The sequence below is a fragment of the Spermophilus citellus genome (assembly GCF_964194105.1).
Source record: "Spermophilus citellus genome assembly, chromosome: 1".
Taxonomy (NCBI): domain Eukaryota; kingdom Metazoa; phylum Chordata; class Mammalia; order Rodentia; family Sciuridae; genus Spermophilus; species Spermophilus citellus.
In genome coordinates this window covers 65,772,383-65,798,149 of record NC_138182.1, presented here as the reverse complement: position 1 = coordinate 65,798,149, position 25,767 = coordinate 65,772,383, and positions in this window count along the sequence as shown.

Sequence of the window (25,767 nt, the reverse complement as noted above, 5' to 3'; positions counted from 1 at the left end):
GTCTACACTCCTTCAGCTCCCTTGGATGCAACATGTTTATTTTTGTCTATTCCTCCTGGTATGCTTCTTCCCCTTCCTTTCTCATATCACTTTCACTCACCCTTCAATGTAAAGTTACTGCCAACTCTCTTCAAAATCCTTCTCAGAACCTCCAGAGTAATACAAACACTCCTGCTGTGGGTACCAATGGTATCCATACCCTCATCCAAAAGCTTATCCCAAAAGTTTATTGTAATGGCTTGAACAATTGTCTTCCTCAATATGCTTGTGAGGGAAGAATCATGTTTTTTCTATTTTCCTTTTGCAATTTTCCCAAGACATGGTACTTGGTACAAAGGAAAATTCAGTACTTACAGAAGCATTATCTTATAACTGATACAAATAGAAATGAGTTACCCATTTGTCTTAAACCCTTGGATTATTCTTCATTGACTACAGAATCATGCATGATACTGTTACAAAGAAGGTTTTTATCCTATACAATATGTCCATGATCTAGCTTTTAAGGATTCGCTCTGTTTATACTCAATTTCCACTTGATACTATGATAAGCATGTCAGCCATATCAAGGACTTATCTTACATGTTGACACAAATTCTACTCAACCTCATATTCATTTGATCTAACATTTTACTCCATCCTATATTGTAGCAATGGTTATGCTAAGGTGAATCCAAACATCTTGCCCCACTGCAGAGAATATCTCTAGTTTCCCATCTGCTGTGGTTTGAATGAATATCCCTCAAAGGTGCATGTATTAAAGGTTTGGTCTCCAGGGTGGTACTATTGGGAGGTAATCTTTCAGAGGTGGGGCTTAGTGAGAGGTACTTAGATCATCTTTGAATAGAATCAGAGGACCTCTGTCTCTTCTTCTTTATCTTTGTTTCCTGGCTCTTAGTTTTGCCTCATCATGTGCTCCCATTATGTTGTATTTTGCTCATCAGAAAAGGGCCACTAGATCATAAACTGGAAGCTCCAAAACTGTGATCCAGAGTAAATTTTTTCTCCTGTAAGTTAATTATCTCAGGCATTTTGTTATAGTAATACAAAGCTGAATAATATATCACCCCAGGGCTTCTCTGCCAACAGCTCTTGATTATTCTTCTGAAGCATAGTCTATATGCTTTTCTGAGGGCTTCCACAGGGCCTGGGGCTGGCCACAGTGTCAACAAGGTCAGGAAGACTTCTTTGGATTGACATTTCCTCTTTTAAAAGTTCACACTTCATTGTCTTCCCTTTTGGTTTCAAGTGATCCCTTTTGGTTTCAAGTGATCCCTTTGAAAAACGCGCTAACTGCAGGCAATTTAGGTGGTTTTGGGAAATTCTAGGGTTAAAATATCTTACTATGCCATGCCTACTTTTATATTTATTGTTCCCTCTGCCTAGAATTCTTACCTAGCCCCACAAACCCTCTTCTCTTGAAGCTTCTATTTGTCATTCAAACCTTAACATAAATGGCAATCTTAATGATGCCTTTCCAGACCTAACTAGTCCATCTTCTGGGCTTCAGTTGAATTTTTTACACATTTCCTTTATTTCCAACATTGTAATCATATAAAACAAGCTATAAGAATATGGAAAATACATACATTCAATCATTAACTCATTCATTTACTCATTTATTATATCGTACTGAAGATTGGACCCAGGGCCTCACACATACTAGGCAAGTGATCTGCCACTGAGATACATCTCTAGCCCCTTATTCATTTTATATATATATATATATATATATATATATATATAAAATTTATAAAAATAATGAGTTTCCTTGTGGCATATTTGTACATACATATAATAATCTGATCAATTTCAATCCCCAGCACCTTCCCTTGCCCTCTCATATTCCCTCCCCCAACCTCTTCCTCCACTCTCCTGTTCTCTCTGGTATCTTCATGATTTTTCTTTTTATTTTTTTTTTCAGCTTCCACCATTCCATCATGAGAGAAAATATATAACCCCTGAGTCTGACTTATTTCACTTCGTATGTTGCTCTCAAGTTCCATCCATGTTCCTACAAATGACAAAATTTTGTTCTTTTTATGGTTGAATAAAATTCCATTCTTCTATTGATGGACACCTAGGCTGGTTCCGTATCTTGGCTATTGTAATTGTGTTGCTATAAACACTATCATTTTACTATAGTATGCTGACTCTAATTCTTTTGTATGAATACTGAGGAGTTGTATAGCTGTTTCATATGGTGCTTCCATTGCTAGTCTTTTGGGGAACCTCCATACTGATTTCCATAGTGGCTGTACTAACTTACATGTACACCAACAGAGCATAAAAGTTCCCTATATCCTTGCCAGAATGTACTATTATTGCTATTCTTGATGATTGTCATTCAAATTGAAATGAGATGAAATGTCAGTATAGTTTTGATTTACATTTTCCTGATGGCTAGAGATGGGGGATACTTTTTCATATTATTATTGGTCATTTTTACTTCTTTTGAGAAGTGTCTGGTTAGTTCATTTACCCAATTAATGAATGGTTTATTTGGTTTATGATGTTTTTTTGAGTTCTTTATATATAGTAGATATTAATTCTCTGTTACAAGAGTAGCTGGCAAAGATTTTCTCCTACCATGTAGATACTCTCTTTGTACTGTTAATTACTTGCTTTGTTGTGCCGAAGGTTTTTAGTTTGATACCATAACATTATTGATTCTTGCTATTATTTCTTGAAACATAGGAGTCCTACAAAGGAAATCGGTGCGCACACCAATAGGTTGGAGTGTTTCCTCTAGGTTCTCTTCCAGCAGTTGGCAAAGTTTCTGGTCTCACTCCTAGGTCTTGGATTCCTTTTGAGTAGACTGTTGTGCAAAGTGAGAGATAAGAAACTAGCTTTATCCTTTTACACTTGGATATCCAGTTTTCCCAGCATATATTATTAAAGATACTGTCTCTTCTCCAGAGTAAGTTTTTGGCACCTTTGTCAGGAATCAGAAAACTCTATGTGAGTTTTTTTTTCTGTGTCTTCTATTCTCTTCCACTGGCCTATATGCGTATTTTATACTGTTACTAAACTGTTTTTGTTTCAATGGCTTTGTAGTCAGGTGTTGTGATACCTCCAGGTTTACTCTTTTGCTCAGAATTGCTTTAGCTATTCTGGGTGTTCTATTCTTCATTTAAATTTTTAAGATTATTTTTCTAGTTCTGAGAATAATATCATTTGTATTTTTATGGCAATTGTATTGAAACTGTAGATCACTTTTGGTAGTATGGCCATTTTAACAGTATGAATTTTGTCTTTCCTCAACATGGGAGATTATTACATCTTCTGGTGCCTTTTTTTTCTTTTATCTTTTTAAGGGATCTATAGTTTATCATCATAAGGGTCTTTTACCTCTTTGATTAGATTTATCCTAAGTTGTGTGTGTGTGTGTGTGTGTGTGTGTGTGTGTTCAAAGCTATTGTGAATAGAATTGTTTTCCTGATTTCTGTCTCATCAGATTCATTATTGGTGTCTAGAAAAGCTATTGATTTTTGCATGTTGACTTCTTTAAAGCCTTCTATTTTGCTGAATTTGTTTATCAGCTTTAGAAGTCTATTGGTGCTACTTTTAAGATTTTCTAAATACAGGATAGTATCATTTATGAATAGGGACAATTTGACTTCTTCCTTTCCTCTTTGTATCCTATTTATTTATTTATTTATTTTTACCTAAAAGTGTACACTTTTGTCTTGTTCCTGATTTTAGAAGAAATGTTTTTAGTTTGTTTCTACTCAGTATGATGATGACTTTCAGTTAAGGTAAGTTTCTTCTATCTCTATTTTCCTCAGGATTTTTACCATGAATGGGTGTTGAACATGAACAAAGGCTTCTACTGCATATATTCAAATTATCATGTGGTTTTGTTTTTGATTTTACTCATATGACATATTAAATTTATTGATTTGTGTATGTTGAGCCACCCTTGCAATCTGTTACAATTTAAATATGAAGTGTCCTTCAAAAGCTCATGTGTGAGACAATGCAAGAACGTTTAGAACTGTAGTGATTGGGGTTGAGAACCTTAACCTAAACAGTGTATAAATCCACTTGAATGGATTAACTGGGTTCTAATTGTAGGAAGGTAGGTTGTGACTGTAGGAGGTAGGTCACTGGAGACATGGCTTTGGAGTATATATTTTGTTCCTGGTGAGCAGACCTTTCACTCTGCTTCCTAATGTCCAGGTATTGAGGCAGGTAGGTTGTGACTGTAGTAAACTATGGGAAAATATAGTTCATTAAGAGAAACAAAAATAGGAAACAAAAGCTAGCATATTCAAAATGTGAGAAGAGAAGGAAGAGAAGTAAAAGTTAAGGCCATAAAAAAAGGAGAAAAAAATGTGTAGGGAGAGAACACAAGACCATTTGTCTATTAGAGGAAGATAAAAAAAAGAAAGAGTAACAGCAGCAACAAGAAAATAATCCTAAAAATCAAAGTAAAAAAAATAATAAAGGTATAATAAAATAAAATTAAAAAATTAAAATTAAATATGTGTTCAAATATATACAAGAACCCAACAAATACAACAAGAACAACAACAACAAAAAAAAATTTTAAGGAAAAAAAAATGTTATCTACACAGGATGTCAAAACTGTGGACAGGATACATATTCAATTCCTTTCTCTTCATATCTTCTTGGACTATACAGCCCTTAGTGAGAACAAGAGCTGGGGGTTGTTAAACCTTTCTGCCTTTGTGTTGCTCACCAGGCTGCCAGCGGAGTGGCTGGAGACGGAAGCTAATTGAAATGCTCTCAATTTCTCTGCTAACTAATACAAGGTGGGATGGAGTAGGAAACACCATCTATCAGAGTTTGTCCAAACAGATGTGATTAGTATACTCTCAGGGTGGGGCTGATGTGGAGTTCTAAATGGGAAGTTCTGGTGAATGGGGCCTGGCTCGGATCAGAACTTGGTTGGGTGGAGTTTACTTCAGAGAGATTAGATCAACTCACCAGTTAGGGCTGGGCAGATATCAATGTCTGCTGGGCATCTGGATCTCCAGTGCCTCCTGGGAATTCTACTCACAGAGTAGGATAAGCACTACCCTTGGTAGATTGTGCACATTTTACCACCCTTGGCTATGGCCTTCCAAGGCTCAGTCCCCAAATCTAATCCTGTCTGCCTCTTCAATTTCATGACCCTCTTTAGCTGGTAGCATGTGCCACCAGACTCAAAGGGAGTCTTGCTGTCAAAGGGATAACGAGTTGTGCTCTTCTCCGTATCTCTGACTGCAATCCCCCTGGATGTAATCTTCACTGCGTCTGTTCAAATACTGCTTCTCCAGGTGCACCCTGGGCTATATGGTAGGCACTGGCCATGACAGGGTAGCAATAGTTGCTATGATCTCTAGGGTTCCTGCAGCGGCAAGCTCAGGTGTGACCTCTATATGATGGCTCCCAGCCTGAGCTCTCTGCTCAGTCGTTGAGAAACACAGCATTTTTCAAACACCAGCTCTCAGTGTGCAGCCTCTGAACCAGCCAACTTCAGACTGCTTTTCTACTCTACAGATGTTTCTGTGTCAAATTTGCTGTATTTCACTCTTTTTCCCTTTGTATTACCCCTCCCCTTGGCAGTGAAGCTGCCAGTGCCGTGGCTTGGCTCTGATATACTCTTTCTTGTTATCTGTTTGAAACACCAGAATTTCTGGGTTTCCCCTGAGTCTCTGACAGTCCAATATTGAATTTCAGTGAATTCCCTCTGTTTCCCACCTGAGAGGCAGTATGTTTGCTGTGTCTGTCTGAGCTGTGGAGAAACTAGAAAGTACAGCATTCTGCTACTCTGCCATCTCTGTCTCCCCTTTTTGTAATTTTTAGCATATAAGATTATTTGCCCTCTGGGCTGAAGGAGAAAGGTGACTCCAGAGGCATTTGCCAGAGTCCCAAGGGCCCTAACAATCCCTTAGGGGTTGAGGTCTACCATTGATTAAGGAAGCAGGGCCCCAAGTGCTAGATTCTGTCCACCAGGCACAATCCGAGGGGTTATTTTCATATTGCTCAGAAGTTCAGCAGGCCATTGTGGTACACACCCATAATCCCGGTAAAGGAAGGAAGAGAGCAAGTGTGAGGCCAGCCTGGGCAAATAAGTGACACCCTATCTCAAAGTCAAAATTAAAAAGGCGGAGGATATAGCTCAGTGGCACAGTGCTTACCTAGCATGTTCGAGGCCCTGGGTTTGATCCCCCATACTGCAATGAAAAGGAAAAAAAAAGAGGAGAAGGGAAAAAAAAAGAAAAAAAAGAAAGAAAGAGGAGAAGGAGAAGGAGAAAGAGGAGAAGAAGAAAAAATGCATAGGCCATGTTGTAATGGTCCTTGAGTGACCTTGTGTGGCAGAGATTCATACAAGGAGGATGCTTGTATGTTTACCGCTTCTGCACTGCTTAATGATCTGGTGGAACAGGGCAGAATAAAAGCACAATTCACGAGGTCTGGCAGAGGACAATAATGCCTGGCAACCTAGAGGCTTCCTGAAATACTCAGGGCAGCTATATAGTGGTGACAGAGTTCATTTTCCACAATGAATCTTTCTGTGACAATACCCAGACTAGAGCGACCCAGAGAAACTGGGTTTACAGTTAAGGGATATTGGCTACCCAGAGGTCCTACTTCAGGGGCAGGAGAGAACAGATAATGTTGTTTTTCAAATTCTCTAACTACATACTGTTGTATATAAGAGTATATAAAGATTATGTGACATTTTTCTTAATTCTATACCAAATGTGAAAACTTTGTTTTAGCTTAGGCATAGAAGTGCTACTTTTAACCTTAAAAGATGCATATATGATGATTTCCTTCAGGCATGTATTATGAGAACATGGACATGTCTTCTTTTACCACCTCTGTTAATTGGTACTTTTTAACTTCTCCTGCAAAACCACTTGTAAGGCTACATTTAATACAGAAAGCCTGCACGACTCCTTAAATTATGAAAATCTTATTCCCCAAAAGTCAATAATCTCAGGGTCCTATGAATTTATTATAAATATTAAGCTTTGAATAATGTAAGCTGATCCTACCTGATGGGATTTGTCTCCTGTCTTCCTCTCACAACATATTAGAACTACCAATGATCCTCTAGGATAAGCCCCAGTGGATGAAAGGGGCTACGTAGGGTGCTTCCCTTGTGAGCTTGAGGCCTCAGTGGAACATGGATATTCTCAAGCTACTCAACCTCCTCTTCTAAATGGAATTCTTAGTTAATAGAGGATCTCTTAATCACTCATTAGCATATTTGCTAAGTGGGTATTTTTGTGAACTACATTACTTCAGATTAGAAGCATGAGTCTTAGAGATGATATTTTATTTTATTAATTATTTGGGAATGTTAGTTATTTAAGGTTTCCATCATAAATTGCACTTTTGGTAAAATAATTTGAGATCCATGGCTATCACAGATAATATTTTTATTATAACAATCTTATTACATTATCACAATAACAGATGCCTTGTTACAGAAGCTCAAACTCACATTTATATTACTTAAAATGAGAAAGAAATTTTCTTTTGGTGGGGGTACTGGGAATTGAATTCAGTTCTTTTTATTTTTGATTTTGAGACAGGATCTCACTAAGTTGTTTAGAGCTTCCCTAATTTGCTAAGGCTGGCTTCACAGTATGATCCTCCTGCCTCAGCCTCCAGAATTGCTGGGATTACAGACATGCACTACCATGCCTAGCCAAGAAAGAGCATTTTAATTATTTCTTCATTTGATTGGCATTTTTCAAAACTAAAAGATACTGATTTGTACTAAGTGATAATGTACTCAAAACTCTAGGCTGGGAGAGAATATAAGTTTTAAGGTTTTTTTTAAAGTTTTATAATAAAACATCTAAGAGCTACAAAATAATCCTTTTCTTAGTTCCAACACTTATTGGAACATATTATCCAGATATAACTTAAAAGGTATTTTTGGACATTAGGGTTCTTAATGAAGTGACAATAAGTGAATGAAGAGCCATGTTAAAATAGTTGGTACAAGTCTGCCAACATAAGCCAAGGCTCAGAGACAAAGAGGCTGATTGTGTTTCTGCCACAGAGGAGAGAATTGTCTGCTCCAGATTTTCAAAGACACAGCCACATCTCTTTACACAACTGTCTAGTCTCCAAAACAGATGCCGTAATAGGACGAGGCTGACAGCCCTGGAATTCCTCAGCAACAGACCTTATTAGAAGCATCCGGTGAACTTTTACAAGGGAATGTATTCAACCCTGACTTGACCTACTGAATTGGAACAGGCATGTGTGTCAGGAGAGGGGCTGGATATCTTAAAAATACTCTTTAGTTACTTGGGTAAGGCTGTTCTGAAACTTTAGTGGATTGAAGAATTATCTGGTGAGTTCGTTTAAAGTTTGGGTCTCCTAAATATTCAGATTCATTACAAAGAAAGCACTCAGGACCTAAATACTAACACTAGCCAATTCTGAAACAAGTGACCAGTTGCCACACTTAGAGGAACAAGGCTCTGCCTCTCACCAGAGACTGATATCACAAGATATGCTGTGGGCACAGTACCCACCAGGCTCATCTTTAAGCAGTTTGGTGCCTCAGTTTAAAGAAAAGACATCACTTTGAAAATTCAATGGACACTTTTTCCTTCTTTCTCTACTATTTTCTCTTCTTCCTCCCTTCCTTCCTTCATTCATTTATTTTTCATTTCTTTTTCTTTTTCTTTTTTTGGTACTGGGGATGGAACTCAGAGGCTCTTGACCACTGATCCACATTCCCAGCCCTATTTTGTATTTTATTTAGAGACAAGGTCTCACTGAGTTGCTTAGCACCTTGCTTTTGCTGAGGTTGGCTTTGAACTTGTGATCCTCCTGCTCAGCTTTCTGAGCCGCTGGGATTACAGGCATGTGACACAGAACTCAGTTAATTTTTCACTTCTTAAAGATTTAAAGAATCCTAAAAGATCTGCAGATTTGTTATAAAGTGACAATAAGTGAATGAAGAGCCATGTTAAAATAGATTTGTTATATTGTGTGTGTGTGTGTGTGTGTGTGTGTGTGTGTGTGTGTGTGAGAGAGAGAGAGAGAGAGAGAGAGAGAGAGAGAGAGAGAGAGAGAGAGAAAATCTTCCAAACTCTTTCCCCATCTCCATTTTCCTCATCCCAAAAGTAAACATTTTCACTTTTCAAACTGGTTATATTATTTCTTCAACAAAGTGTCACTAAATAATATTCTTATATTTCTGTTGATTTTTCAGTTACAGTCATTATTTCTTGACTTTCCCCCTCCAGCCTCATAAAAGCAACTTTACAACCTTTCCATTCCCCCAGTATAGCAATATCATAATTCAGAGTAGATAAATATTCCATACAGTTTTTCTCTAGAGCTAATTCTCCAGCTAACAGGCTGATTATTGGTTTGCTTCATTTCTATATTTTTCATGATTTCCACCAAACTCTTTGCTCTTGCCTATATTTCTTCTCAGTCTATTGAGCTGCACCTGATAGTTCACCAATGTTACCTTGTAGGAGGCCTCTCTGGGAGACGACAGGAGATCACTTGAGCTCAGAAGTTCTAGGTCAGCCTTGACAAAATTGTGAGATCCCACTTCAAAACAAAACAGAGAGAAACTAAAACAGCCAAACAACAAAACACCCAGGTCCTCATATGTGTTGCGTCACTCTGACCTGTGATTCATCACTGTCCCTCTTGCTTTCTTACCAACCCCATAATAGACTTGACTCAAATGTACCAAGTGTCCTTCTCCCTCTGCCTTCTGATGTCCGTGCTATTTCTCATGAAGGAATGTTCTTCCCTCTATCTCCATCCCTTCAGCAATTGGCACATTCAATCCAAATGTTACCTTTCCTGACCTCTATCTCAGCCATCTTTGCTATTTCTTCTGGCTTTCACAAGAGTATAGACTTCCTTTAGGTTACTAATAGTAACTTTAACTATACTGAATTATTTTCATTAGTGTCTGTTACTCCATTAGACTGCATTCTTAGGGAATATTTAGCATCACATGGTAAGTATTTAAATTTAGTAGATTACAATGTCATTTGGAATTCATGAGAGCAAAGAGTAAAAGTGGTTCAGTGACCTTTCTGGTGTCACACAAACAATAAGAAACTATGTTTCTTGAAGACTTTCACTCTCCTTAGTCTAGAATCATATAACTATCATCCTTTGGCCAAAAGAAAATAATAATTAAGGCTCTGTCTCAATTACTATGGTATTACTTTCCTATAGTTACCATAACAAATTACTATAAATGTGGTGACTTTGAACAACAGGAACTCTTACAGATCAGAAGGCCAGAAATCTGAATTCAAGGCATCAGCAGCACCATACTCCCTCTAGAGGCTCCAAGGGGGGACCCTTCCTTGTCCCTCCCAACTCTTGGTGGCTTGTGGCATTCCTTGTCAGCATGGCTTCTGCCTCTGACTTCATCTTCCCATGACCTCTCGCCTATAGAGTCTTCTGAGTCTTCTCCTTTTTCTGTCTCTTATGAGGACATTTTGACATTGGATTTAGGTTCCACTCAGATAATCCTGGATGAGCTCATCTTGATATCCTTAACATAATTATATCTACAAAGACATGGTTTCCCAAATAAGTTCACATTGACAGGTTCTGGGTGGACACATGATGTGGGAGCCATCATTTGAGTCACTACACTGTTAAGGGGATGGTAGCCTGAGTGCAGGACTCTAAAATTGCAATTCTCAATGGTAGCAGAGTGATGCATTAAGGGAGTGTAAAATTTTGGAGAAAGCCCCTTGTCCATCAGAATTTGTTGAGAGGTGGGGTAAAAGGGGGCGAATGCATGTGTGTGCGTGTGTGTATATAGTATATTTAGATAAAGTTCCCAAGGCTGTTCTATCTTTCTCTTTCCAGGTTGAGAACCTCCATCCTATAGAAGGAGTCCCAAACATACCAAAAAATCTGAGTTTGGTCAAATTCTACTTGCTCATGGGCAGAGACCACTTTCACAGTTGTTTAAGGTAACCTTGAACCTAGCATAGGACATCTAACATGGAGCTTCTTCACTTGACTACATATGAGTATGGCCTCCAGAGCTCAAAAATATTACAAATTAAACAAGGGATTGTAGAAGACCAAAAGCAGTTATATTGAACCATACAAAGCCATTTTGTGACAGGGAAAATGGCAGTAAATTATTTCACATAAGACGCAGTTTAACTAAAAGAATAAATTTAATTCTCAATAAATGTTTGTTGAATTTGACTTGAATTGTTAGTAAAAAGAGGTCCAATCTATTAACAATATCTTTGGAATCATGATTTCAATTTTTTTAATGGTGCTAGAGATTGAACCCAAAGCTGTTTGTTCTACAGCTGAGCCACATCCACAGTCCTTTTTATTTTTTATTTTGAGACAGCATCTAAGTTGTTGAGGCTGTCCTTGAACTTGCTATCCTCCTGCCTCAGCCTCCTGAGCCTCTGGGATTATAAGTATACACCACCATGCCTGGCTATGGTGGGTTTTCATCTGACCAGTGTGGCAAAGTTTTGGTCTTGCCTGGAAAAGAGAAGAAAAGAGACTAACACCCAGCTGGGTCCATTGACCAAATATTTACCTTACCTAGGTGCTTAGCAGAAGTTCAGAATCTTGGACTGCAATCACAGACCTCCTGAATCACAATCTGCATTTTAAAAAGATCCCAAGGTGATTCATACACACATTAAAGTTTGAAAAGCACCAGGCTAAATTAATTTTCTGTCCTTCTGCTGTTGTGAATTAAAGGAGCAGGTTTTAAATGGGCCACTTGTAGGTCCTATGGATGTCTGGCTGGGTTAAAGCTTGCTCTTTGATTAGCAGCATCAACATTAATTAATTCCCCAGGTTGGCCCAAGATGGTCATTCCAAATGTTTGCACTGCCAATAGTGACAGGGAGGAATGCAAAAGCAGGCAATGAGGGGAGTCTTCCCACAGGGAGCAGTGACGTTTTCTATGTTCATGGTGCTTGGTGGAGAGTTCCCTCAGCAAGGAAACAGGACCCCATTCTTTCTAAGAAACAGAAATACTGGTTCCTAAGTAAAACTCCTTTTCAGCTCTTGCAAGCTTACTGCGATTGTAAGTAACTTGGCTCCTTTCCCAGCGTCTCTACAGTTTTTCTGAATGCAGGCTGCCAGACCCTCTGACCCACAGGATCATGTTGCCTCTTTCTTTCAAAAATGGTTTTAGAACACAACAGAAGCCTTTCTCTCTCAGAAGGATACAGCACTGGAAGAAAGTTATGGATACAATCTAGAATAACTGCACAGACCAGCCTGGCTGAACTTGTTTTGCTTAGGAGTTAATCAAATCTGTATCATCGTACAAACTTTTCTGCTTGCTTGGCCTTGTTTTAAAAACAATACCTTCTAGCTGTTGGGACTGAATCCAATATTACACAACACAAAGGTGAACCTTTTAAAAAATATTGCTCAGTATGAACATGAACAGCAGAATTAGGCTTCCAATGCTAAGCATTTTCATCCTGAAGAATTGCTCAATAATTTTTCCGTAGTAGTCATAATTTTAATTAAAGCATTTTAATCAGCATAGGCTTGGACACAGAGGTAGGGAGCCATTCTAAACAAATCTATAGGAGTGAGGAGGTGACAAAGGGGTAAAAGGATGCAGCTTCCAGGTTTGTGGAGGAAAAGTAAACACTGTCAAAGTGAAAATAAGAAAACAGTGTTTCTGGGGTTTTGGCTGAATTTTTTTTTTTAAATAGTTCAAGGCTTTACTTTGTAAGAGAATAGAAATAGAGTTTATCATTGTCAAATATGTTTCTAAAAATGTTTCTGAAAGAAAATAATTTTTTCAAAAAACTGAAGAGTCTTTTACTGGGAAATAATTAATTACATTTAATGTTATTACTAGAAATATTAGAAGTAAATTGTTGACAAAGCATATTTTAGCCCTCTGATTGATTATATGACTAATGAACTACAAAAAGATATATTTTTAAAAATAATTTTTATTACCATATTTTCATCTTAAAAAAATCTCTATATAATAGGGCCGAAAAGCTACCCTATGGGAAAGCAAATAGATTAAGGACACAGATTTTACTATCAGACAAAACTGGCTTGCACTCTCACTAAACCATTTTTTAACTGTGAGACCCTGGGCAAATTACTTAACCACTCTGTGCTTCAATGATCTCACTTAGAGAGAAATAAATAATATTATGTCTACTTAGTGGCACTGTTTATCTAGTGAAAAAATATGCATACTCTCCTTGCTAGATCAGCACCTAGTAAGTGATCAACAATATGTAATTAGCTGAGTTCAGTGGTGCACGCCTGTAATCCCAGCGGCTTGGGAGGCTGAGGCAGGAGGACCCAGATTTTAAAGCCAGACTCAGCAACAACGAGGCACTAAGCAACTCAGTGAGACCCTGTTTCTAAAATACAAATTTGGGTTGAGGATGTGGCTCAGTGTTTGAGTGCTACTGAGTTCAATCCTTGGAATGACAAAAAAAAAAAAAAAAAAGAAAGAAAGAAAGAAAGAAAGAAAGAAAGAAAGAATTATATTTAGGAGCTGGGGGTGTGGCTTAGTGGTAAAGGACTTGCCTAGCATGTATGAGGCACTGGGTTTGATTCTCAGCACTGCATGTAAATAAATGAATAAAATAAAAGTCCTTAAACATCCAAAAATATTTTAAAAGTTATATTTAAATAAAGGCTATAAATACAATATAATTCATAATTATATTTTAATAATTCCTATATTCTGGTTTCTGATGAAGAAACTATATAATAAAATACTTTAGTAATTTAGAACTATGCAAAAAAAACTATTTTCTTAAAAAAAAAGAAACCTACCTTAAAAAATGAAAGAAATTATAGTTGTGGTGGCATGTGCTTGTAATCCCAGTGGCTCTGGAGCCTGAGGCAGGAGGATCGCCAGCCTCAGAAATTTAGCAAAGCTCTAAGCAACTTAGCAAGATCCTGTCTCAGAATAAAAAATATAAAGGGCTGGGGATTTGGTTAAGCACTGCTGGATTAAATCTCCAGTATTCCTCTCCCCCACAAAAAAAGAGAATTTTTAAGTTGAAATAGAACTCAATAATTTACAGTCATTGTAGTTATATTTAATTCAATATAATTCAATAATTTTATTTACAAAAATGAGCTACTGCTTAAATTAAAATAAAAAAAATAATTGATTTATATGAACACACTCCACAGGTGAAATCATTTAATTTTCATAATAATAGTGTCAGGTACTCATTTTATGGATAAGGAAAATGAGACACAGGAAGGTTTTTTATAGGTTCTGTAAGGATTCATAGCTAAGAAGGGATAGAGCAGTTTTTCATCCCAAGCAACTGAGTCTACATCTTGTTCTCAACATCATTCCAGGCCACTTACCTAACAACAAAATATTAACAATAAGCAAATACCAAACTATTCATCGATACCCAAACTGACTAAATTCCCAATGTGTCTATCCTGACATTCAATTATCTAAAGTTGATGTACTTCCTAAAATTAATAAAATAAGCCTGTTCCAATTAATGTCTGCAACTTTATCTCCCTTTCTTTTTTTATTCCAATTTTAGATTTGGTTATGATATTCCTCTAGCAATCCTATTTTCTGCAAGCTATTGCTTGGTGGCAGTTCTCATTTACAAACTTCAGGTGTTGGTTGGTGATGTTCTGTTATCTGGGAACTACCACAAGGGCTGGCACCCTCTCGCTTGTCAATTCCCTATCTCGGCTCCCCAGCCTGACCTCTAAGGGTTGTCCTCCTAACATGCTGTTATAAACTGAATTGTGTTGTCCAAAAACGAATGGTGACATCCTAGCCCCCAGCACCTCAGAATGTGACCTTATTGGAAAGAAGGTCATTGTAGATATAACATACAAGAGGCTCATTAATACAATATGACTGCTCTTCTTGTAAAGAGAGGAATATTTGGAAACAGACACAGAGACCCACAGGGACAGCCCATGTGATGGCAAAGGCAGAGATTGCAGCAATGCAGATGCAAGACCAGGAAAACCAAGGATTCATGTTCTCCACCAGAAGGTAAGAAGAGGCTGAGAGTCTCTATTATGGTTTGGATCTGGAATTTTCTCTAAAGGATTATGTATTGGAGGCTTGGTCCTCAGTGTAACAATGTTCAGTGGTGGGGCTTTTGGAAAATGACTGGATCATGAAGGTTCTGACCTCATCCAATAATTAATCCATTAACAGATTAATATTTTGATGTTATTAGTTGAAGCTAGAGGACTGTAGGAATTAGAACCTAGTTGGAGGGAGTGGGTCCTTGGGGGGGGGGGTGCCCTTGAGGCATATATCTTGCCTCTGTCCTCCCCACTTTCCATGAGCTGAGAAGTTTCCTCCACAACAACCTTCTGCCATGATGTTGTCTCTCCTCAGGCTCTAAGAAGTGGAGTCCTTTGACAAAAGACAAACCTTTGAAACTGTGAGCCGTAATAAGTCTTTCCTTCTCTAAGTTGTTTTACTCAAGTATTTGTCACAGTAATGAAAAGCTGACCAACCCAGAACAGGGGTACAATGCTAAGCTGACCCCTGATTTGAGGCTTCTGGTCTCCAGAATTGCAAGAGAATACAATTTTGTTATGTTAGATCCCCCAGTTGGTGGTACTTTTTATGACAGCCTCAGGAAATTAATACAGAGGTACCCATGCTTTATTGCTCTCATATCTGTATCCTTTCTACCTCAAATCCCAAGATCTTATCTTTTTGGATCCAGGGTATCAGAATTTCCCATATTGAAAAGTAATGAATCTTAAAGTCAACATATGGACAGAAGGGAATCTTTTTTAAAACTGGTGCATTATAATTACATATAATGATAGGATGGATTCATTATGCCATATTCATACATGCATTTAACATGATTTGATCAACCTCATTTCCCAGTATCTTCCCTTTTCCTTCCCTCCCCCACTCCATGATCCAATTGCTCTACTCTGCTCATCTCCCTTTTATTATTATCATTACTCTCATTTCAAGTAGTGCATTGATGAAATAATAATAATAATAGAAGGTATATCAATAGAATTTATTGTGATGTATTCATAAGTGGACATGACATGATTGGGTAGATTTTGTTCCCCAATAATTCCCTATGCCCTGCTTTCATCCATACTTCTCAATCTCCTTCCTCTACTCTATTGGTCTCCCTAGAAAGCAACCGTAATACGATATCTGCTATCTTTCTGGTAATGTAGTTCATTTTGAACGATTTCTCTTGGTGAGAGTGTTTACTCATCTGTTGCCTAATCTAAAGTAGCGACTTTGCTGTCAAGAGTTTCAAAAAGTGCTCTTAAGACTTGAAGGACAATAAGGACAAGAAAGAATGAGGAAAGTGATACCAGTTCAATGTTCTTCAGATTCTCCTGCTCCAATTACGCCCAGGACAACTTGGCAGTCATCTTGCAGACACCCATCAGACTGACAGGCACAAGACAGGAAATTAAAAACTGAGTTGCATGGGTACTCATATGTGGCTTTGCACATCTTTTCCAAAACCTGCCTCCTTGGTAACTAAAAGAGCGTTGTTTATTCATCTATCTATTTATTTATTTTAATACAATACTGTTTTACAGAATTGGCAGCCAAAGAGAGCACCTGGAATCTTACCTCATTCTCCCTGGGTTCCAGCCTCCACAGCTGCCCTAAATTTTTCTTGAAGCAAAAACATTGAATAGTTCTCCCAGTGCTTTTAAAAAATCATTAAATACCATCTCTGTCTTTCTCTCTCTCTCTCTCTCTTTCTCTCTCTGTCTCTGTCTCTCTCTCTCTCTCTCTCTCCCCTTCACACACACACACACACACACACACACACACACACACACACACACGCATATACACAAACAGATATTGGTTTAACCTTTAGACTTATTATACACACACACTGGGTTTGTATTAAGAGTTGATAGCTAATTTGAAAAGAGAGCTCTTAATTTGTTTTTGTTTTTTTCCTTTCTTATGTATTTCAAATATTCTGGAAAGAGGAAGTAAAATCATCAGATAACATCTGTAGTAAAGGAAAAGGATCAATTGGGGGAAATCCAGAAAGCTGAAAAAGAGTGAATTACTTATTATAAAATAAAATGTATAATCACTAACATTGAAACTCAAAGAAAGGATTCAGAATTCATATAGGCTAAGATACAATTTTAGAACTTTCACCCATAGAAATAATTTCTTCCAAGAGTTGTATTATGGGAGATGTTTCTATACTGCCTTCCTTGGTGTAAAACCACCCCCTTATTTCCTAATCAAACCATTTCATCAGGATATTTTATTATTAAGAGTACATCCGAAAAATTCTAGATCCATTTAAGCCATTTTGTAGTGTCAAATATATATATATATATATATATATATATATATATATATATATATATATATATATATATCTTAAGCCTAAACATCTCTACACTGTAAGGTTTTGTTTTGTTAGGGGATTTTTGTCATTATTTACTTCATGTATGAATTGGCTGTGGGTTGGATTGTTAAATAATAATGGCTACCATTTATTTAGTGTTTACTTATATCAGACTTTCTGTGAAGCAGATTATGTAATTCTGCAGCAAGGCTATGAGGAGTCATTAATTTCTCCTTTAGCAGATGAGGCAACTGAGCCTTAAGCTAAATTTCCAAAGGTAGATAGCCAGCCACACTGAGATTTGAATCGATATACCCTGAATTAGGAGCCCTCACTGTCAACGAAGATCTCTGATCCTTCATGTGTGCAAATGGACAGCTGAGAGCCAAAGCAACAAGTTTTGAGTCAGTAATAAACCATTAGTTTTCTCTATGTGAAATCAAGAAACTGATTTATTAACATTCCCAGAACTAAACGGATGGCATTATTAACTCAACAGTTTACTTTTTTTCAACAGACTGGTTTCTACACATGTATTTGTTTCTGTCTTTTTAAATCTCTCTCCTTGTTTTCTTTTTTCAAACGCTATTTTAGAACATTCACCAAGTTCGCTTTTTAATTCTCTTCAGAATGCCTTGACATAGTGAGTTCTAAAAAACAATATAAGAAGTCTAAAGGTTAAACCAATATCTGACTCGAGCTAGAATTTGAGGACATAGAAATGCATTTTCCAGTCTTCTAGCTTTGCAAATAAACGAGTGTTTTCCTGATCCACTTTTATTAGTCTACTGGTTTGAGAATATACTGCTGAGAAAGCAGAATCTAGGAACTTTTAGCTCTGAATCATCAATGAAGATCTTTGATTGCTATAAGATTCCCTTAGTGCAGATAGATCTATCTTCAGGTTAATTTTTTTTTTTTTAAAGAGAGAGTGAGAGAGGAGAGAGAGAGAGAATTTTTTAATATTTATTTTTTAGTTCTCAGCGGACACAACATCTTTGTTTGTATGTGGTGCTGAGGATCGAACCCGGGCCGCACGCATGCCAGACAAGCACACTACTGCCTGAGCCACATCCCCAGCCCTCTTCAGGTTAATTTGAAGTATTTACCATTGTGCTGACTCTTTAAAATGGCTACAATTTACATGTCTTTTGTGTTTATGTGAACACTTCCAGAGTACAGTCATCAGCAACCTGAACTTCCTAAATGCCTGTCGCTAGAAATTTTATGACTCTTACAACCTCACAGGTGAAAAAGTTTTCTGGAGCATTGAAAATTCAGCCAAATAGTAGCTTCCAGGGTTCCTCTTTCATCTAAAGTGTGCCATGCTTTGGGAAGTGTTTTGAATAATTGTTTATCTCATACAGTCTGAGATACATAGCACAAAATTGACTTTGTACTTATCAGAGAGGATGATGGTCAAAAGCCCAGTGCGTACTGAATAAATAAATTAACACAGTGACACTCTGATGCTTGACAAATAGAGTGTGGTAAATTTATTTTTACTAAACCTTAATAATCAATGAAGTTTAAATTATGCTTTAATAGAGATCTGATACAGTGGCATTTGGTGACCTGCCTTTTAAAATAATGTGTTTGAAAGTTGTCTTCAGTTTTCATAGTATAGTAATGATACCTCAAGACTAATGCGTTAATTTTCTACAAACTTAAAGTAATAATCTCCTGAATGCTTGCTATTTTTGGCTGGTATAATATTTTCCAATTATCAGTATAATATTTTCCCATGTAATTTCATCATCTTTGTCACATATACCCCTATGCTTAGAAAAAGTAATTAGTGGTTAATGAAAACAACTGGCTCATTAAGAAAGGAGAAAGTCCCTCCAAGGGAGTTTTAGAAATCATGGAAAGATTTTTAAGTCTATCAAATCCATGAACTTACTTTGGTTTAGACTTATTGTGCTATTCTTTTTGATAATGACACATCTTGCTGCTACCTAGGAGGCACAGAATGAGGCTGGGTGAGAAGAGGATATAAGAGGAATAACTTATATGCACACAAATTTCATAGAAGAGGTAGTTGTGCCTAAACAAAACAAAAATATTATATAAAAGAAATAATTTTTTTCCTAAGGTATACATTATGACAGTAATAAAGAATTGGCTTTCTTATATTAAAATTATTTAATTTTTTTCTATGATATTTGTATTAGTTTGTGAGCACAACCATAACAAAGCACCATAGACTAGGTGCTTTAAACAACAGAAATTTATTTTTTCACAATTTTGGAGACTAAAATTCCAAGATCAAGGTGTCTGCAGGCATTATTTCTTCTGAGGCCCTTCTAGGCTACAAAAGGCCACCTTTTCTTTATTTCCCTTTTCTCCCTCATGTTCTCTTCTCATGAGGACACTGGCCATATCAGATTAAAAACAACTCTAATTCCCCCCATTTAACCTTAATTACTTCTTTAAAGACCTTATCTTCAAATATAGTCACATTCAGAGGTTCTGCAGTGATGACTCTAAATATGTGAATTTGGGGCACACAATTTAGCCTACAACAGTATTTAAGGTGTATATTAATTTTGTGTATAGACTTATTTGTAAGGTTTTTTTTGTATCACTCATAGTTCTGGCATATCTCATGTTTCAGTAAACATGGCATATTGAATTCTTCTTGGTTTCATAGAAATTCCATTTTATATATATAACAGATGCTTGAAATACTTATTAGATTATATTTGTATTTCACACATGCTTCCTGATTAATTTTGAATATTTTTATATTTAATTTTACTTTTTAGTGTTTAGCCCAAATGTTCTAATCAATCTGTCAAAAACTTAATGCTAGCCAATCATACATATTTTGGTTCATTGGTACCAGCTAGCTCATGTGACACTTAATAAATAGTGGGTTTTAAAAATAAAATCATGGATAACTCCCTTCAATTCTAAAACCTATCTGAATATATTTAAGATATTAAACAGAACAGTTATACTTGGAAGTGTATTTGTGTATATGTATTTTTCTGTGTTTGTGTGTGACTATATGAAGGTGCTTGGACTTTTAAGTTCTTGTTGAAAAATTAATTATCATGTTTTTATCTTATTTAAAAATGATTTTATATGTACAACAAAATTATCGATTGGAACAAGTTTATTTCTGTTTATTTACAATAAATTATGACATATAATACATTTAGAAAGTATAGGTTAGGAAAAGTAAACCTATTCCTTTGAAAACGTGTTGTCTTTTTTTTCAGTATAGCATTCAAACATTTTACTCAATGCTGCATTCAAACAACTTAAACTCCCCCCAAACTTGCACATTTTATACAATAAAGAGAACTACCCTATTGCCCAGCAGATCTTGAGAAATTTGTGCACAAATCTTGCTATCCAAAATGCCTTGTTTTCTGATGAATTTTTAGCTCTTCCATAAAAATGTGTTTATAAAACATTAATGGGCAATTTAACTTCAGCTTCCAGAGAGAGATTTCTGCTGCATCAGATCTTATATTTGCCATGATACAGTATTCCCTTTCCCAATACTTGTTCTTATTTCCCAGTAGGTCTCACCATCTGCTATTGATGCCTGTCTGGAGTAGGAAATCTCTCCTCCAGCAATTCTTGTTCAAATATTACTCTTCAATACCACCATCTTCCCAGGTTACAAATTGTTCCCTTATATTTGTACCCCAAAGTCAAATCTGCAGATAACTATCTTCAAAGATATTTAATGACCAAACTGCCTTTTAATCTGTTGAACCCAAAAGCAAAAAGGAAGAGTTTCAAAACTCTAAAGAAGAAAGCTGCTTAGCATTTTAAATATTATAGGCAGGTTTTGTTAAAGAGCCGCCCTCAAATTTTTTCATAAAACCCTTCAGGAATTTATGTTGTTTCTATGCAAATGTATGCAATTTGATCTTTGAGGTAGTAGTGGTATTATATTGAGTTTTCAATCTCTCATTTTTGACTAGTAAGTTATATTATATGTTTTTAAATTCTCAATATGAAATATGTCTTGCATCCTTTTTATTTTTCTTGTTTTAATGGTATGCGATTTGTTATCTTTGTGGATGCAGAAAAGGGAAAAATATCCTTTTAGGGAGCACACAAAAGGCTAATAGGAAGAAAAACTGATAACCTGTGGGTATTTGCACAAGCAATAGAACCGATATTTAACCAACTATGTAAAAAATATATATATTTTTTTCTTTTTCATTATATGTCACAAGCAGGATGTATCCACTGATGTATTTATAGGAATAATTTGAGAAATTTTAAAAGTGAAAGAATGAGATCAAAATGTGAACAAAAGTATCAACTTTATCAATTGATTTAACCACATAAATACTTTACAAGGGATATTTTTGTTTCGTTATTGAAAATAAGAGATATCATTTTTGAAATGACAAAATTTTTAGAAATGGCGAACAGATTAGTGGATTCCAGGAGTCAGAGATGGGAATGAGAAGAGGTGAGGGAGGTAGACGTTATAACATCAAGGGTCCTTGGGATGATGCAACTCTCCAATATCTTGACAATGGTGGTAGATACGTGAACCTGTACATGTGATAAAGTTACATAGGATTAAATATACACATACACATAGGCACATACATGAAAACACAAGTAAAGCTGGAATTTACACATAAGATCAGTGGGTTTTTACCAATGTCAATATCCTGGTTGTGATAGTAGTTTTGTAAAATGCTACCTTTGGGAAAAACTGGATAAAGAGCACTTGAACTCTGTCTGCATTGTTTCTTATAAGTCTGTAAATCTAACATCATCTCCATAAATATTTCAAATAAAAGTTATGAAACATGCCAAAGATTAAAAAGAAAAAGAAGGGATACTAATCACAGACATATTAATTATCAATTGTCCCAATAATGCTTTAGAAGTAACAACAACAACAACAACAAAAACCCCAAACGACAGTGATATGTAAAAGCAAGGGCTATGCACAGGTATCTGGGATCAGCCGGGAATGTTAGGCACTCCTGATCTTGACTGGCCTGTTCATCCCTTTGGAGATCCACTGGCCATTTGCCTGTGTGCACTTCCTCAGTTCAGGAGGCTAAAGTGACTCTGCTTGGTACACGTTTCTAACCTTTTTCAGCAAAAGCATGTTCTCAAGATGACAGCAAGATCAAAGAAGAGAAGCAGACACAAAAGCTCTGGATCCCAGGCCATTGGCAAAGACTTGATCAGAGAGTGAGCGGAAGACCGCTATAAAGTTGTATTTTCAAGTTAAATGGCAAATGATGTTAGTACAGGACAAGTTAAGAAACTGGTACAAATTTTCAATCTACCAAAATGTGAAAAAATTTCAAGGAGTTTCTGAAAGCATCCCTGTTAGAATAACCTTTTAGGATTCATCTGTTACAGAACTGGAAACTTGAAACCCAATCAATGTAAAATTTATAAAAGATAGTGTAAACACAATGATAAAGCAGAATATGTGGTAGAAGAAACTAGATGCCTCCTAATATCTATTTCCTTTTCTCCAAGAAATGAAAACAGAGGCAAATTGTACAGCTAAAGGATTGTTTTTCAGGCTTTCTTAGATTTAGGTTTGATAAATGAAATGGTCATTGTCCCTCTTAAAAGAATATTAGGAAAGCTGCCTTCCTAGAGAGTAGGTGTAAGCCCTTTGTTCTTCTTTCCTCTTTATTGTAGTCTTGCAATTCAGACCTGATAGCTGGAGCACCAGCAGATAAATCTTGGATCATAATGGTAGAATAAAAGGTAAGGAAAAGAGTCTGGTTCCCTGATGGACATGGAACCACCATGCCAACTTAAGTGGCATAATGCAGAGTTTTATAAATATAAAATAATAAATATAAGTATGCTTGAACAACTGTTTTTTGGTTTCCCCCTTACAACTAAACGCAATTTCTGATACAAAATGGCATGTCACCATTGCTTGACTCCATGTGTCTGTACTTCTACCATAGATTCTTCCCAGTGTAACACAATAGACAAAATGTGTCTGCTAAAACATAAGGCAAATCATGCCATGTTTTTGCTCAAAGTCCTGAAAAGATTCCATCTACAATGACATTGTTCCATGAGTCTTTCCAACACCTGACCCCCAAATTCTCTTATGTCATCTCCACTAATTCTTTATTCAGGATATTCTAGCCATGATGGCCTCTTAATGCCCCTTGAATATGCCAGATAGAATCACCTTAACATTTCTGCCATAGCTATTCCCTGGCATTAGAATGTTCTTTTCCTAGATATCCTTTGACTTGTTCATTTGCTTCCTTTAAGTCTTTGTTTATCTGCCACCTTTCTGCTTATACTTATGTAATTGCGAGATTGTGAGATTTTACAACCTTTCATCTGCTTCCCTAGGATTTTCTTTGTCCCTTAGACTGACTCCATTTTTCTTTTTTTCCTGCCATGACTTATGTTTGTTCAGAACATCATATAATTTATTGGCTTATATTTTGTTGTGTGATTCACTAAGTGACACTAATCATAGATTAAAAAATGTAAATATTAAAAAGTATTATTCAGAAATAACAATACAACCCTAACCACTGAGGAGGGATGAGATATTCATCAACATTTTTTTCTTCTTAAAAGCAGTTTTATCCAAATTCTTCTTTATATTCTTCTTTTAGGGATTTCCCTACTTAGCTCTTTTTTTAAAAAAAAAAATCATAGTTAGCAATAGAAGTATTAAAACAGTGTTTGCCTTCTGATTTCTTCCATTACTTAGAGTAAAATAATTAAAGAAAACACATTACCCAGTCTTAACAAAAGAGAAAATTGATTAAACACTGAATAGAGACTCCAAGATTTGTAGGACTACAAAAAATACAACATTTGTATTTTTAGAAATGTACAAGGAGAAGGGGGAAAGGCAGGAATGGAATGTTCTTGAAGAAATAATGGCTACAAAATTTCTATTTTTGGCAAAAGACAAACCTACATATTTTGGATGCTGAGTGAACCCCAAGGAGGATAAGCTTAAATAAATTTTCTCTTCAATTTCACTTTATTTTTTAACTTTTTATTTGCACAATATAATTATACATAATAGAGGGGTTCACTATGCCATATCTGTATATACACATAGCATAATTTGATTAATCTCATTCCCCAGTACCTTCCATTTCCCTCCCCTCCTCTTCACCTGATTTGATTGTTCTATGCTCTACTGATCTCCCTTCTATGATTATTAGTATTAGTATTATCCCAATTAGTGCACTAGAATTACACATATAAGCAGGATTCCTTGTAGGATATTTGTACATGGCGATAGCACAGTTTGATAGATTTAATTCCCCAGTACTTCCCCATGCCCTCCTTTCTTCCCTCCTTCTCAATCTACTTCTGCTACTACTTCTGTAATTCCTAGATCTTTCATCCACTTTGAGTTGATTTTTTTTTTTTTTGGTCTCCTATTTTTGTGAGATGCTGCCCTTTTTAAACCACACCCCTCCCCACCCCTAGCTTTCTAGCTTCTCCATATGAGAGAAAGCACTTGTTGTCTGGATTATTTCATTTAGCAGGATGTTCTCAAATTCTATCTTTTCACCAGAAAACATTATAGATTTATTCTTTATGGCTGAATAAAATTACCTTGTGTATATATATACGCCACATTTTCTTTATCCCTTTGTCTGTTGACAGGCAACTAGCCTGGTTCCATAACTTGGCTATTGTGAATTGCACTGCTATAAATAGTGGTGTACGGATATTAATTTAATATGCTGATAGCTCTTTTGGATAAATACCAAGGAGTGGAAAGCTGGGTCATGTGGTAGTTCTGTTCCTACTCTTTTAAGGAATCTCCATACTGCTTTCCAAAGTGGTTGTACTAATTTTCAGTCCTACCAATAATGTAAAAGTGTATGATTTCCTCCACATCCTCATCAGAATTTATTGTTATTTGTATTCTTAATGATTGCCATTCTAACTAGAGCAAGATGAAATCTTATTTTCGATTTTTACTTCAATAATTGTTAAGGATATTGAACATTCTTTCATACATATTTTTTTTTCAATTTTTTTGTAGTTCTTCTTTTGAGATATATCTATTTAGTTCATTAGCCCATTATTAATTGGGTTAATTTTTTTCTTTTTTGGTGTTGTTTTGAGTTTTTATATATTCTTCATACTATACTCCTGTCAGAAGAGTAGCTAAGCAAAGATTTTTCTCTCATTCTGGAGGCTCTCTCTTCATGTTATAAATTGTTTCTTATGTTATGCAGAATATTTCAAATTTGATGCCATTTCACTTAATTTTTAAAATATTTATTTTAAAAATATTTTAGTTGTACATAATACCTACCGTTATTTTGTTTATTTATTTATTTTTATGTGGTGCTGAGGATCAAACCCAGGGCCTCACACATGCTAGGCAAGCGCTCTACCATTGAGCCATAACCACAGCCTGCCATTCCATTTATTGATACTTGGTTTTATTTCTTAGAGTCTTATTAAGTAT